This window comes from Cavia porcellus, unplaced genomic scaffold, assembly GCF_034190915.1.
Source record: "Cavia porcellus strain 051 isolate PalLab524CR breed Dunkin Hartley unplaced genomic scaffold, mCavPor4.1 scaffold_3, whole genome shotgun sequence".
In the NCBI taxonomy this organism is placed as follows: Eukaryota; Metazoa; Chordata; class Mammalia; order Rodentia; family Caviidae; genus Cavia; species Cavia porcellus.
This window is the reverse complement of record NW_026947486.1, coordinates 113,223,663-113,237,844: the sequence shown is the minus strand read 5'-3', so window position 1 is coordinate 113,237,844 and position 14,182 is coordinate 113,223,663. Positions and strand designations below refer to the sequence as shown.

General features: G+C 36.5%; 1 long non-coding RNA gene across 1 annotated transcript in view; it reads left to right on the top strand.

The window, feature by feature from the left end:
• LOC134475385 (uncharacterized) overlaps positions 1–10,373 on the top strand; it is a 40,970-nt gene extending 30,597 nt beyond the window's left edge. The window contains exons 3-4 of the long non-coding RNA XR_010046485.1: positions 9,773–9,944; positions 10,290–10,373. This is a non-coding gene — a long non-coding RNA (uncharacterized LOC134475385). The remainder of the gene's footprint in view (positions 1–9,772; positions 9,945–10,289) is intronic.
• Positions 10,374–14,182: the final 3,809 nt, after the last annotated feature.

Sequence of the window (14,182 nt, the reverse complement as noted above, 5' to 3'; positions counted from 1 at the left end):
AATAGAAAACAAACAATGGTTTCTATATTATCTCCTTGTCCATAAAACTTTTGTTTATACTATCACATATAATAAAATCCAATAAGATAAACAACATGATAAGACCGATGGAGACAGAAGAACAAAAAATCATGGTAGGACTTCAAAAATATGATATAAAATCAGCAGTAGCTATTATAATGCCTTGTTTTCTTCAAAATAGCTGTTCATACCATCATAGACAATAAAATCAAACAACCTGGAATAAAACCATTCCAACTAATGAATACAAACATCATAAGACTTCAAAGCCATATAATGGGAAATCATGATTTTCACATACTTTTATGTATTGTTACCATTTCTTACACTAGGGAGACTATTCGGTATTTATACATGTGAGTTTGATTTATTTCACTTATGAGTGTGGTCTCAAACTGTGTCCATTTACTTATAAATATCTCAATGTGATCATTCTTTATAGCTGAGTAGTACTCCATTATATAAAAATACAACTTTTTATCCATTCCTCAGTTGATGGACACTTAGGTTGTTTCCAAGATCTGGCTATTACAAACTGTGCTGCTACAAACATGGGTGCACATGTATCACTGTGGTATGATGTTTTCAGTTCTTCTGGGAATATGCCTAGAAGTGGAATAGCTGGGTCAAAAGGGACTTCCAATTTCAGCTTTTTGAAAAATATCCAGACTGACCTCCACAGTGGTTGCACCAGTCTGCACTCCCACCAACAGTGTAGGAGAGTTCCCTTTTCCCCACAGCCTCTCCAACATTTGTCACTGGTGGTTTTCTTGATCCTGGCCATTCTTTCAGGAGTGACATGGAATCTCAGTACGTGTGTGTATGTGTGTGTGTTGTTTCTTTCTTTCTTTCTTTTTTTTTTTTTTTTTTTTTTTTGTCCTTTTGAGACAGGATCTCGCTATGCAGTTCAGTCTGGCCTTGAGATCACTTTGTAGCCCAGGCTGGTCTCGAAATCACAATGATCCTCCTGCCTCAGCCTCCCGAGTGCTGTGATGACAGGACTCAGTCTGGTTTTGATTTGCATTTCTCTAATGAGTAATGATGATGAACATTTTTTCATGTATTTATTTTCCATTTGTATTTCTTCATCTGAGAAGTGTGTATTTATCTCAGATGCCCATTTTTGGATTGGATCTTTGAATTTTGTGGGTCTGATTTTTTAAAATTCTTTATATGTTTTAGACAGAAGTACTTTGTCTGAGGGGACAATTCACTAAGATTTTTTTCCCAGTTTGTGGGTTTTCTTTTCATTGTGCTGGAGATTTCTTTTGACATGCAGAAACTTTTTAGTAAGTCGTGATCCTAGTTATTGATTCTGGGAAGTATTTCCCGTTCGGTTTGAGCCCTGTTCATGAATTCTCTACCCCTATGTCTTCAAGGTTTTTACCCACTTTGTCTTTCAATATATTTAGTGTTTCTGTTTTAATATTCAAATCTTTGATCCATTTAGATTTTAATTTAGTGCATGGTGATAGGCATGGGTCTAGTGTTAGTTTCATCTTGTGGAGAGCCATTTTTTCCAACACCATTTATTAAAGAGACTGTCGTTGTTCCAGTGAACCTGTTTGGCCCCTTTTATCAAAGATAAGATGGTTGATTATGTTGGTAGTTTTGGTTGTACCTTCTAATGTATTCCATTGATCTTCATCTCTGTTTTGATTCCAGTACCATGTTGATTTTACTACGGTTGCTTTATAGTATAACTTCAAGTCAGGGATTGTGATGCCTCCTGCCTTGCCTTTGCTGCTTAGAATTGCCTTTGCTATTCTAGGTCTCTTCTGGTTCCAGATAAATTTTAGGAGTGATTTCTCTAGATCTATAAGGTATGTTTATGTTATATTTATTGGGATTGCATTGAATCTGTATAAGAGTTTTGGGAGAATGGCCATTTTCACAATATTTATTCTTCCTATCCATGAGCATGGGATGTCTTTCCATTTACTGAGATCCTTTTCAATTTCTTTTTTCAGTGTATCATCATTTTCCCTATATAGGTTTTTCACTTCTTCCATGAGATTAATTCCTAAGTATTTCATTTTTTGGATGCTAGTGTGAAGCTTGTTGTTTCTCTTATTTCTCTCTCTGTGATTTTTGTTGTTAGTGTATAGGAATGCTATTGATTTTTGAGTATTGATTTTGTTTCCAGTTACATTGCTGAATTTCTTTATTATATCTAGGAGAGTTTCAATGGAATTTTTGGTGTTTTCTATGTAGAGTGTCATGTCATCTGCAAATAATGATAATTTAACTTCTTATTTTCCTATCTTTACCCCTTTTATTTCTCTCTCTTGTCTAATTGCTCTGGCTAGTATTTCCAGTACTATATTAAATAGGAGCAGTGATAAGTGACATCCTTGTCTTGTGCCTCATTTTAAGGTAAGGACTTCAGGTTTTGGCCATGTAGTATGATACTGGCTATTGGTTTGTCATAGATGGCCTTTATCATATTGAGGTAAAAACCATCTATTCCAATTTTCTGTAAGGTTCTTATCATGAATGGATGTTGGACCTTATCAAAAGCTTTTTCTGCATCTATAGAAATGATTATGTGATTGTTACTTTTTGCTTTATTGATGTGGTGGATTACAGTTATTGATTTACATATGTTGAACCATCCCTGCATGCCTGGGATGAATCCCACTTGGTCATGGTGTATAAACTTCTTAATGATTTGCTGCATCCTATTTGCCAATATTTTATTGAGGATTTTTGCATCTGTGTTGGCCTGTAGTTCCCTTTTTTAGTTGGGCATTTCTCAGGTTTTGGTAATATTTGCTTCCAGGAATGATTTAGGAAGGATTGCTTCCCTTTTGATTTCACTGAAGAGTATGAGGAGTGTTGGCATCAAGTCTTGTTTTTGTTTCTTGTAGAATTCTGCAGTGAATCCGTCTGGACCTTGGCTCTTCTTTGTAGGTGAGGACTTAATTACGTTTTCAATTTCATTAATAGATATTGGGTTATTCAGCAGTTTTACATTTTCTTGACCTAGCTTTGGTACTTCATCTGTCCATTTCTTCCGTGTTATCAAACCTATGAGAGTAGAAGTCTTTGAAATAGGTGTTGATGATCTTCTGTATTTCTGCATGTCTGTAGTGATTTTGCTTTTTTACTTATTACATGAATTTGAGCTTTTACTTCTCTTTTTAAAATAAGGTTGGCTAGGGGCTTATCAATTTTATTTATTCTTTCAAAGAACCAACTCTTTGATTCGTTGATTCTTTCAATAGTTTTTTTGTCTCTATTGTATTAATTTCTGCTCTGATTTTTATAATTTCCTCCCTTCTTTTGGCGTTGGGCTTGACTGGCTCTTTTTCTAGATGTTTGAGGTGTAGCATCAGGTTATTTATTTGTATTTTTTCTGTTTTCCTGATGTGGGAACTCAGTGCAATAAATTTTCCACTGAGGACAACTTTCATTGTATCCCACAGATTCCAGTAAGTTGTATTTGTATTTTCTTTTGCTTGTAGTTATTGTTTAATTTTTTCTTTAATTTCCCCTGTGATTGTATTTTGGTCTTTCGTTTTGTTATTTTCCTATATTTCCTTGTTTCAAGTGTTGTTCCAAGGTTTCACCTGGGCCTGTTGGAAATTTTCTTCTATGCCCTCAGCTTCTGGGACTCCAGCCGTCCAGTTCCCTGGATTGAGAGAGGGTCACTGGGGGTGGCGTAGGCAGGCCCAAGAACTGCAGAGCCAGCCAAGTGTGGCAGGAAGCTCGGAACTTAGGGTATTTAATCAAAGTATCGCTTTGATCTCTGTATGCTCCCACATTCTCAGATTGTGCAGTTTGACTGAACAATCTGTTAATAACTAACCAAATGAAGTTGAAACATAAAACCGTTTTCTGGTTCTTACAGATAAATTTAGATTTACTTTTGAAGATTTGACAAAGAAATGATATCCCCTGTTGTGTTACTCTGTACAAATTACTGTAAAATAGTATAGTCTCAGTGGCTTATTGTATTATTCAGTGTCTTAGACACTTTTCCATCACTTAGGTACCATATTCAACACATGGAGTTTAGGGGTAGAAGATATTTATTGTACCTTATTGTTTGAGTTCATGATCAGCAACCTCAAAGACACAGATGAGATGGTAGAGGATTATGATGGAGCGTGATCAAACCAATGGCAGCAAGGAAACAGAGAGAAAAAGAGGCAGCCAGGGATGAGATTACACTATCCTAAATCTCGTAAGATGTGACCACCCTCTTATGACAAGACCACACCTCCAAATATGAGACTTACAGAGAAAATTTAGACTGTAAACCATGATATTAAAAATCTGTACTCTAAAAGACAGATGTCCATCCCATCCATCTCATGCAAAATGTGTTTAGTCCATCTCTGAGAATCATCAAGGTTTGGCAGGTCCAGCATTGTTGAAAAGTTCAAGCACAAAAATCTCTTTCTACCAGTCTGTTTTTGCCACTCTTATGCTCTTTTTATCACTGTGATTTTGTAGTATAACTTGTAGTTGGTGATTGTAAATGCCTCTTGCCCTTCTCCTGCTGCTGAGGACTGATTTTACTATCATAGATCTGTTTTGTTTCCATATGAATTTTAGGATAGTTTCCTTTATTTCTGTGAGGAAGGCTATTGATATTTTGATTGAGATTTATTAAATGTGTATATCAGTTTTGGAAGAATGGCCATTTTGACTGTATTTGCTTATGCAGAAACAAGGGACATTTTCCCATTTTTTGATATTCTTATTTATCTCCTTTATCAGGGTATTATAGCTCTCATTGTGGAGATCGTCCACCACCTTGGTTAGGTATCAGTTGGGAAAAGGACTCCATTTGCATTTGAGTTAGAGGCTGTGTGTATTACATACTGGCAGAAATCTTGTCTTTACTTTTTCTATGTCCTGAGACTTTTCAGGACACTGAGATGAAGGGTAGTTGAACAGTCTGGTAGAGGAAATTTCAAGGTTGCCCAACATTGAGGGTGTTTCATGGCTACTGCTTTCTACCTTTGACCAGATCTATGGTAAAAATGAGAAGTAAATGTTAGAGCCAAAATATATTTTTCTGATATGGGCATTCACCACTATAAACTTCCCTCTGAGGACAGCTTTCATGGTATGTCATAGGTTTTGGTATATTGTACTAGCATTATTGCTGAATTCTAGGAGCTATTTATTTTTTCTTGATTTCTTCTGTGACCCACTCGTTACTTTATGTTTGCATAGTTTCTGTACCTTTTTTGCCATTGATTTCTCATTTCATTGTTCCATGATTGGATGATGTTTTGAATTCTTTTGGATTTACCTAAGCGTGCTTTGTGGACTGGTATGTGATCTATTTGGAGAGGGTTTTATGTGCTGCTGATAAGAATGTGCATTCTGTATTTGTTGTGTGGAACATTCTGTATATATCCATGAAGTCTATTCACTTAGAGGTCTGATTCAAGTCTGATATGTCTTGTTAATTTTTTGTCTAGTAGTTCTCCGATTTGTGAAAGTGAGATTATCCGTTTCTCCATTATAACTGTGTTGGAATTTATCAGACTTTTTAGGTTATTATTATTTGTTTTATGTAATGTTTATAATTGTTAACTCATCCTGTTGAATTATTGCTTTCACTTATATATTGTGACCTTTTTTGACTTCTGATCAGTTTGGCTCAAAATTCACTTTGTCCAAAAATAGGAATCTACTCCGACTGTTTTCTGTGTGCCTGTTGCATGGAATGTTGTTTTTCACCTTTTTTTTTAGATCTATGAATGTCTTTTGAATTAAAATTGTTTCATGTTCTTTTGATTGTATATTGTGTATTGAGACCAGTCACATTGAGAGTTGTTACTGATATTGTCTTATTTTTGTCATTACATTATTTTTCTCATGTTAATTTGCTTACTTTTTTCTTTTTGATTAGATTCTCATATTGCCAGGTGTATTCAGTCTATTTGTTTTATTGACATTGTTGGCTCCATTGTCTCTTTCTACAATGTCCTTGAGAACTTTTCATAAGGCTGGTTTGGTGGCCATGAATTTTATTAGGAATTTTTATTATATCAAATTGCCCCCCAAAGCCTCACTCAGTCATAGGTGGGGAGTTCAAGAGGTAGATAGATTAGGGTATGTGATGCTGAGATTAAGGAAACAATGCTGGAATTAAGTGTGCAAAGCTGGGAGTAGGGGTGCCTCATTATTGATGTGGGTGGCACTCATCAAAGAACATGTAGCTTGGAGGAAATGTAAAGAAATGGCAAAAGCCTCCTGCTTCACCATTTTGCTCCTGGTTCTTGCTGCTTTGCTGTCTCCTTGGCTGCTTGCTGTGGATTACTTCTCTGTGATGTCCCTCTCCCATGCCATCCTGCCTTGGAGCCAAGTGAATATGGACTGAAACCTCTACAAATTTCGAGCTGCAATAAACCTTTTCTACTTTACCTTTGGTTATTGCGTATTTTTGTCTCAGTGATAAGAAAAGTAACTAAGATTTCTTGAGGTGCTTCTCAAGAAACTTTTTTAAGGGAAAGTTTTGCAAGATATGTAACTTGAGATTGGAGGTTGTTATCTTTTAGGGCTAGAAACATTTCATTCCAAGCCCTCCAGGCTTTTAAGGTTTGAATTGAAAAATCTGCAGTTTTTCTAACTAGTTTACCTTTGTGAGGGATTCACTGCTTTTTTCTAACAGCTTTAAAGGTTTAGGCCCTGATTTGGACTTTTGGTATTTTGACAACCTTGTGACCTGGAGAGATTCTTTTTTAGTTATGTTTATTTGGGTTTCTATATGACTTTCTTATCTGTATGTTTCTTTTTTCTCTAATATTTGGGAAATTTTTGCTATTATTTCTGTAAACAGAAATGTCATATGTGCAGACCTCTGTTTTTTTTCACTTATTCCAGTTAGTTTTAGATTAACCTTTGCATTGTCTAGCAACTATTTGATCCATTTTTTTCCATTCTCTTGTTTTGAAGTAGCCTTGAATAGTTGGCACTAAAACACATCCCTACCTTCTAATTATAATATACTCATATCCCATTGGTCAGATTTGCTGCCCATATTTTCAATATAACTTTATTCTCTTGGATTTCTGATTCTCTGTAATGTTAAATGAATAGTTTCCCTCTGGGATCTTCAGATTTAGAGAGTCATAATTTTGAATTTTCTCAGAGGCCCTCTGCTTTCTTTAGGCTGTGGTAATGTCTAGGCCAAGATTATTCCTTGCTCATGCCAGTAGATTAAGGGAGGCAGCCAGACCCCATATCTGTGCTCTGTGCAAGCAGAGGGCAAAGACTCAAACACCCAATGCTGAGACTTTCACATTCAGAGCAACTCAGGCTGAGCATGGACTCTGGCCATAGAGGAGGGAGCCATGCCCTTCTGAACCAGATTCAAGTTCCTCACTGAGTCTATTTGCATCCCAATCCCTGTGTGTGGCTATTTTACCTGTCTGTCAGTCACCCAGTCACCAGGGGATAGTAACACTTGGAACCAAGAAATGGAGGTATACTATGGTTGTTCTGAATCCTAGGTTCAAACACATAGCCTTTTCCCAGAATGGCACTTGTTATGGTTTGTGTCTAGAAGTTCCCTCAAAGCCTCATGCAGTCATGGGGAGGGAAATACAGAGGTGGCTGGATCTAGAGTGTGTGATGCTATGATTAATTAAAACTAAGATCAAAGGTACTAGAATTAAGGGTGTGACTGCTACCTTCCCTAAGTACCCTGGATAAAATATAAAGGGTAGAAAGTAGTGTGGTTGTCTTTTGATGATTTTGTGACTTTGTGGGTACCATGAATTGTTCGCTTCTGCAATACCTCTGTGCCACTCTGCCTTGGAGCCAGCCAATTATGAACTGAAACATCTGTAAACTGTGAGCCAAATAGAATTTTTCTTCTTAACTTTGGGTGTTGTGTATTTTGTCTCAGTAATGAGAAAAGTAACCAAGACAGCACTCAGGTCTGCCCTTTCTCCAGGGATATGGAGGGAGCCTGCTCTAGGATCATTCACTCACGGTTTCCATTGTAAGGACTCCATGAAAGCAGAACTCCATGCTGTCCTTGCAGATCACAGCAACTGGCAGTCCATTAAACTGCCACCATGTCTCCCTGGAGCCTCCTGGAATGTCAGGCTTTCACTTTTTTCCTACTGATTTGATCTCTTTTCAAAGAGCCATGAACCAAGAGCCAGAGAGAAAATCAGCTTTTCATTCTCATCTCCACATTGTGCTCTGCCTCTTCAATTTTCCTATAATGCTTAATTTTCATGTCACTTATTTACTTTTTCCTAGAAATCTATTTCTCGCCTTTTTCTTCCCCAAGTTGTTATCTGCCTATGTCTGAATTCTGAATCTTAGAGAGGCTGAACTGCTGCTGCTGTTAACCCTTACATTTTTTAAAACATCCCCTCTTTTTTTTGTTTTTGTAGGGACTCACAGCAATAGTTTGCTTTAAGTTTAGAAGAGTCTTTGGTCATGGACTTTTCAACAAATCTAGAACTGTATAAACTTTGGTGATTCTTGGGGAAAGACTAAATGTACCTTGATAACGAACATGCAAGTGTGTTTTTGGGTGTAAGAGGAACATGTTATGAGTGAGATCTAAAATTGCACCCAAAGCCTCACGTGTTTGGAAGGTGATTGGTCATAGGGTGGTAGAACTGGTTTACTGTTGGGAGCCAGAGTCTGCTCAGAGGGACAGATCACTGCAGAGGTGATGTGGAAGTTTGTCTTCATTCCTGGTTCCTCCCTCTCTCTGCTTCTTAGCTGCCATGAAGTGAGGGACGTTTTATCTGCCATGCCCTCTGTCACTGTTTCTTCTTTAGAGGTAGCCAACAATGCACTGAAATCTCTACTCCTTTAAGGTGTGGGTGTTGGGTACTTTGTGTCAGCCACTGACAGTAGCTATGACATGTCCTACATTTTCCTCTGCATTAAATGTTATGGGGTGGAAAGTGTTTTTTGTTTTTTAAGCAAAACCGAAATTTAAATGTTTCTCTAATAATGAACATTTATAAATTTTGAATTTTTCTCCATTAAACACAACCCATGTTATGCCAATATCTTATTAGCTTTATGACAATAAAATCCTAAGAATTCCAGGTTAAAGCTTATACATAATCTAAGGAGGATATGATAAAAATATGTAAATATTAAAATTTCAACACAAAATATTACAGCAATGGCACATTACTGTTGACTTCTCCTAAAATACTGTATCTGAACACTCTTATCCTGTCATTCTTGCCTTTTTCTAGAACAGTTCTAGAATACCTTTTTTGGAAGCATCTTTGGTTGTGGTCTAATAGGTACTTCAATGTCCTGAGTTGATACAAAATGTTTACCTTTTGTGGTCATTTTACTTTGGCTGAGAGCCAGAAGTCACACAGTTCCAGATCTCATAAACAAGTGAAGAACACAGTGTGATATTTTTTGAGCCTGGTATTTTCCTTGGTTAGCCCTTGGCAGCACCGTTCACCATATTTTTGACCACAGATCACAAAGACATTAAGGGAGGAGAACTTCCAGAACTGCTTCAGAAAGTGGTAAGAATAAATTGATAAATATGTTTGAAGTAAGGGGACAATATATGGAGGTGGATAGATGGTCACAAGTTTTTCATAAATATGTTTGGATTTAAATACTCACCATGTGTTGGAATCACATCTAGTACATTTTTTCAACCTATCACAATAGAAAATCTAGCATTAGAAATCAATACCATAGTTTGCTTTGACAACTGGTATACTCAGGAGGGCTTCAAGTGACCTAACCACTTTTTTTCTTCCCTACTGTGTTCCTGCAGACAAGGTTCTCCAGCCAAATAACCCACCTTATCACCAAGACCATATATGGCCTGCTTATTCCTGAGAAATGGGTTGTCGTTCCCAGGCAGTCCACACAATTATCTGGATAGATCCATCTCATTCTCCCACGTGGACAAGGACTCCAAACCTATGGCTACTATTAATCCACAGGTACTACAACATTCACATTATTTGCTTGTGATTTTAGAGGATTCAGTGGATCTTCTTAACCACCTAAACAGATTTTCTTCATGAGTTTGTGAATTTTTACTACAACATAAAAACATGAGTATCATTTCTCCAATTATAGAAGTGAGCCTTTTGATTCCCTTACCATGTAACACATGCTTCCAGTTATTTACAGCACATTTTTGACAGCAATATAATTATATACATGTATGACCGTACAGATGTACTCAACCTCAGATATGAGTGAAAAACCTTATCCTAGTAGATTCTGTTATTTCTAAACAAGAAGAGTGATTTGCTTGTTGGTTTTCTTTGTTTCAATTTTAGAAAAATAACACTAGAAGAGAGATGAAGGGCCACCTGCACTACAGTTACGTGTGTGTCAGATTCACGCCAGGCTTCACCAGGTATTTTGTAAGTAATAACTTCTTTAGTCTTTCAAGTTTATAAGGATGATGACTGAAGATTGTCACATAGTTGGTATTGCATTAAGGAATGAAGTGCAATACAGTTTGAATTCTGGCTTCTGACAATAGAGAAACTTGGATTTGTGTCTTACCTTCTCTGTCAAGTAACTCTAGACAATTTACTTAATCTCACCGAGTTTCACTTTTCACATTTGTAAACCAGAAATAACAACAGTCATATTTATCTCACAGTGCTTCTGTGTATTAAAAGTGCTGAGATGTGTTGAACACCTTCTTCAATACCTGACATTGACAGGCTACATTAAGGTTTCATCTTGCCCCTTTTATTTGCAGATGTGTAAACAGGCACAGAGGAGTAATTTGCCTGAATGCTGCAAAGTTTGTGGCTTACCAGAGCTGTAGAATTTATTTCAAGGTCTGAGCCAAGTAAAAGATGATTTACACAGATTGTAATTGGGTCAATTTCAGGATGTATACAGTTTTCTGAAATTTCTGCTAACAGCTCAACACCCATCAATAAAATGAGAGCTCAGCGCTGAGGAATAGGTGCAAGGAGGCTTGATGAGAACCACAGGAACACCTGTCACCGGAACAGCTTGGGAACACTCAAGGAGCAGAAGCTAGGTGGAAAACCTTTTAGGCAGTCTAAGTTGATGTCTTGTTCTCTGGGCTTCTGATATACTGTCGACCCATAATGGGCTCCCTTGCAGTGATGCAGACCTGTCTCTAGGGGCTTCTGTTCCATTTAATCATGAAGGTTTTACATACATTTTATCTTTTGAGTCCTATTACTAAGGAGATATACTCACTTTTACATGTGATGAAATTAGGATCTGAGAGGTTAGAGTTGCCAGACTAGCCAGTTGTTCTTACCTAAATTGGTTGGTGAATAAAAGTATAATTGTACAATGCTAAGTATTATAATTACCAAGCATGCTAGGCATTATATTAAGCACTTTGCATTAGATGTCCCATTTAATGCTCTTCAGAAGCAGGGGGCATAGATATTAACATTATCCCTTTACGGAAACAAAAGTAGAGGTTTAACGGGGCAGGATATGTAACTTGTCCAGCCAGAATCACACAGCTAGGAAGTAGTAGAGCTTGTTTTCAAGCTTATAGATTCTTACCCCGCCAAAATTAGTGTGGGTGAGAAAACAGATGCTTTGAACTTCAAAAAAAAGAAAATTAGCTTAATAATATTAAAACTAGTTCTCTATTACATTAGTGATTTTGCTTAGGGCAGTGTAAATTTCCCCACTACCTTAAGTCAATTTCTGTTATAAATAAAGCTAAAGACAATTTTCTATCTCATTTACTTTTGTTAGAAAATACTACAGCAATAATTGGCTACACATACATTTTGTTCAGTTTTATCTTTTTATATGAAGTATAAAGTATGCATCAACAAATATACAGAATTATGAATAATTATAAATTGAACTTCAGTAGAATCACTATTTGTGAACTCTATTTTTGTCCCTATTAATTTATTTAACTATACCAACACTGGTATCATAATATTTTAATTACCAATACTTTTAATAAATATTTACATTTAGCAGTGTAAGTCCTTTCACCTTTTTCTTCTTCAAGAGTATCTTCATTATTATTGGCCTGGAAGGTTTCCATGTTACTTGTCAAATTCATTTATAGGCATAACCTGGATAATTAAGTGATTTGTGCAAAACAAGACAATTTGCTCACATAACCAGTTTATATTTGATCATCTTGTTGGTTCTTAAATTGAAGAACCAATTCCTGATTTGAGTCATCTTTGTTAAACAGTGAAAATACATGCTTTAATGGTAATAAGACTTTGAGATTTGTATATGAAATTTTTACCTCGATGAAACATCTCTACAATAATTGAGGGCCCGATGATTTCCTTATAATAGTTTAACTGTCAGTAGATGGTGAGCCCTAGATTTTCTATAGAGGGAATCAGTCAAGCCTGTGTTGAGTTCATCTGATCTGAAATGTGCTGGGTGCTTTGACTGCCTGGTATTGTTGTATAGCCAGCTGAAGTATTTTTTAGTAAACTGGTTATTGAAAATGATTTGAGTGATAAGTAAATCTGAATACATGGAATAAGATATCTAAGATGTAATTGCTTACCCATGTTTTTAAAAGGCTAATGTGTTAACAAAAGCAGTTATAAATAAAGACAAGTATTTTTTCATTAATAGCCATGTTAACATACAGAGTCCACCAAAAAATGTAGATATACTTCAGGAAAAGAAACACTTGTGTAAATATTTTAATACTAATTTTACTGAGACATCATGAGATTAGTATAAGTTACCTTTGGCCTCCTCAGTTACAAGAGGTGCTCAAAGTGGTGACCATTTGCTTCCAGATATTTATTAGTGTGGCGAACTGCTGCTTGGGTAACCTCAGTCACTGGATGGCTGCACATGCTATCTCTAAGGACCAGCAATGTAGCAGGTTTTCTGTGATATACAACATTATCCAGGTTCTCCTGTATGCAGATAACACCATCTGTTGAAAAAATATCACATTTTTTCTTTTTTGACGTGTGTATACACTTTTTTGATGGACTGCATTTATGAATGTATCTATGTAGAATTTATCGCTTATATGATTTTTGGACACAGACAGAATTCAGGAATAATATAAAGCTAATTTTCCATGGTTGTCTTCTAATGGAGGCAAAAATCAAGAATTTCAGAGTTGATGAGTTGAGGAAACGGAGGCTTAAGGAGTGCTCCTCTTTCCAGCTCTCTTTTCCTATGTGAGATGAGGATGGGAAATCAAGTGTTTCTTGGACTTACTTTAACAATCATCTTGTAGGTATCAGGACAGAAGTTTCAGGAGGTGAGGACTCCTCCAGATTTTTAGCGCTAATGAGTAAGTCCATACGGCGTTTGCAGGGTGGCCTTTCTCCATACACAAGAGAAAGATCACTACTGCATGATGCTCAATTTTGAACGTTAAAAATGAAATGCTTTTGGCTCCAAACCATAGCCATGGCCATTCTTTCAGTAGAAGCTAACGAGATTTACAATGGAGAGCTTTACAGATTATGAATTAGCACAATTTAAAAATATCTTATTCAAAAGCTACAAGCGTTATATGGCAAACCAAGCAATTTGTCTCTTCTGCTGCTATGCATAGCTCCAGTTAAGTAGCTCTGTTGCATCTTTTTGGCTTCTTGAATGCATCTTCATTTTGGCATTGACTCAATGCTTGGGATGCTTAATCTCTCTCTGATGCCCATTTACATGAGATTAACACACTTCTCTTTGATAGGAGACTATTGGATGAGATTGAACACACCTGGGTGGTTTGGGGCAAAGCTAGACATATGTTTTCACTTACAGTAAATCACACTTTTCCAATCAAAACACACACCAAGAGATGGCTCCGAGTTATTTAGCAGCAGAAAGCATGAGATACCAGCTAACGGCTTATAGATAAGTACAAAATGAGGCCGGTAATATATTCAACTAAATAATGTGTATGTAAATTTGTACCTTGAATAATGAGGAGAGGAAGCACTACAGTTTGTGCCTATTACACACTCGATCATCTGGTCCAGGACAAGTCTTCTTTCCTCTAAGTTCCTGGTACAACAAGTAGCACATAAAAAGCCTATTTTGGAACATAAGGTTAGTTAAGCTAGCTTGATTTTGAAATCTGATCCTATTTAATAGCTTCCTCTAAACTATTTTTGATCTATGATGTAAATATATCTAAGATCTCCAGGAGAGCATGTACCCCTACACAAGGTTTTATTGCTCATTAATCTAGCCTTACTAGCTAAGAGTT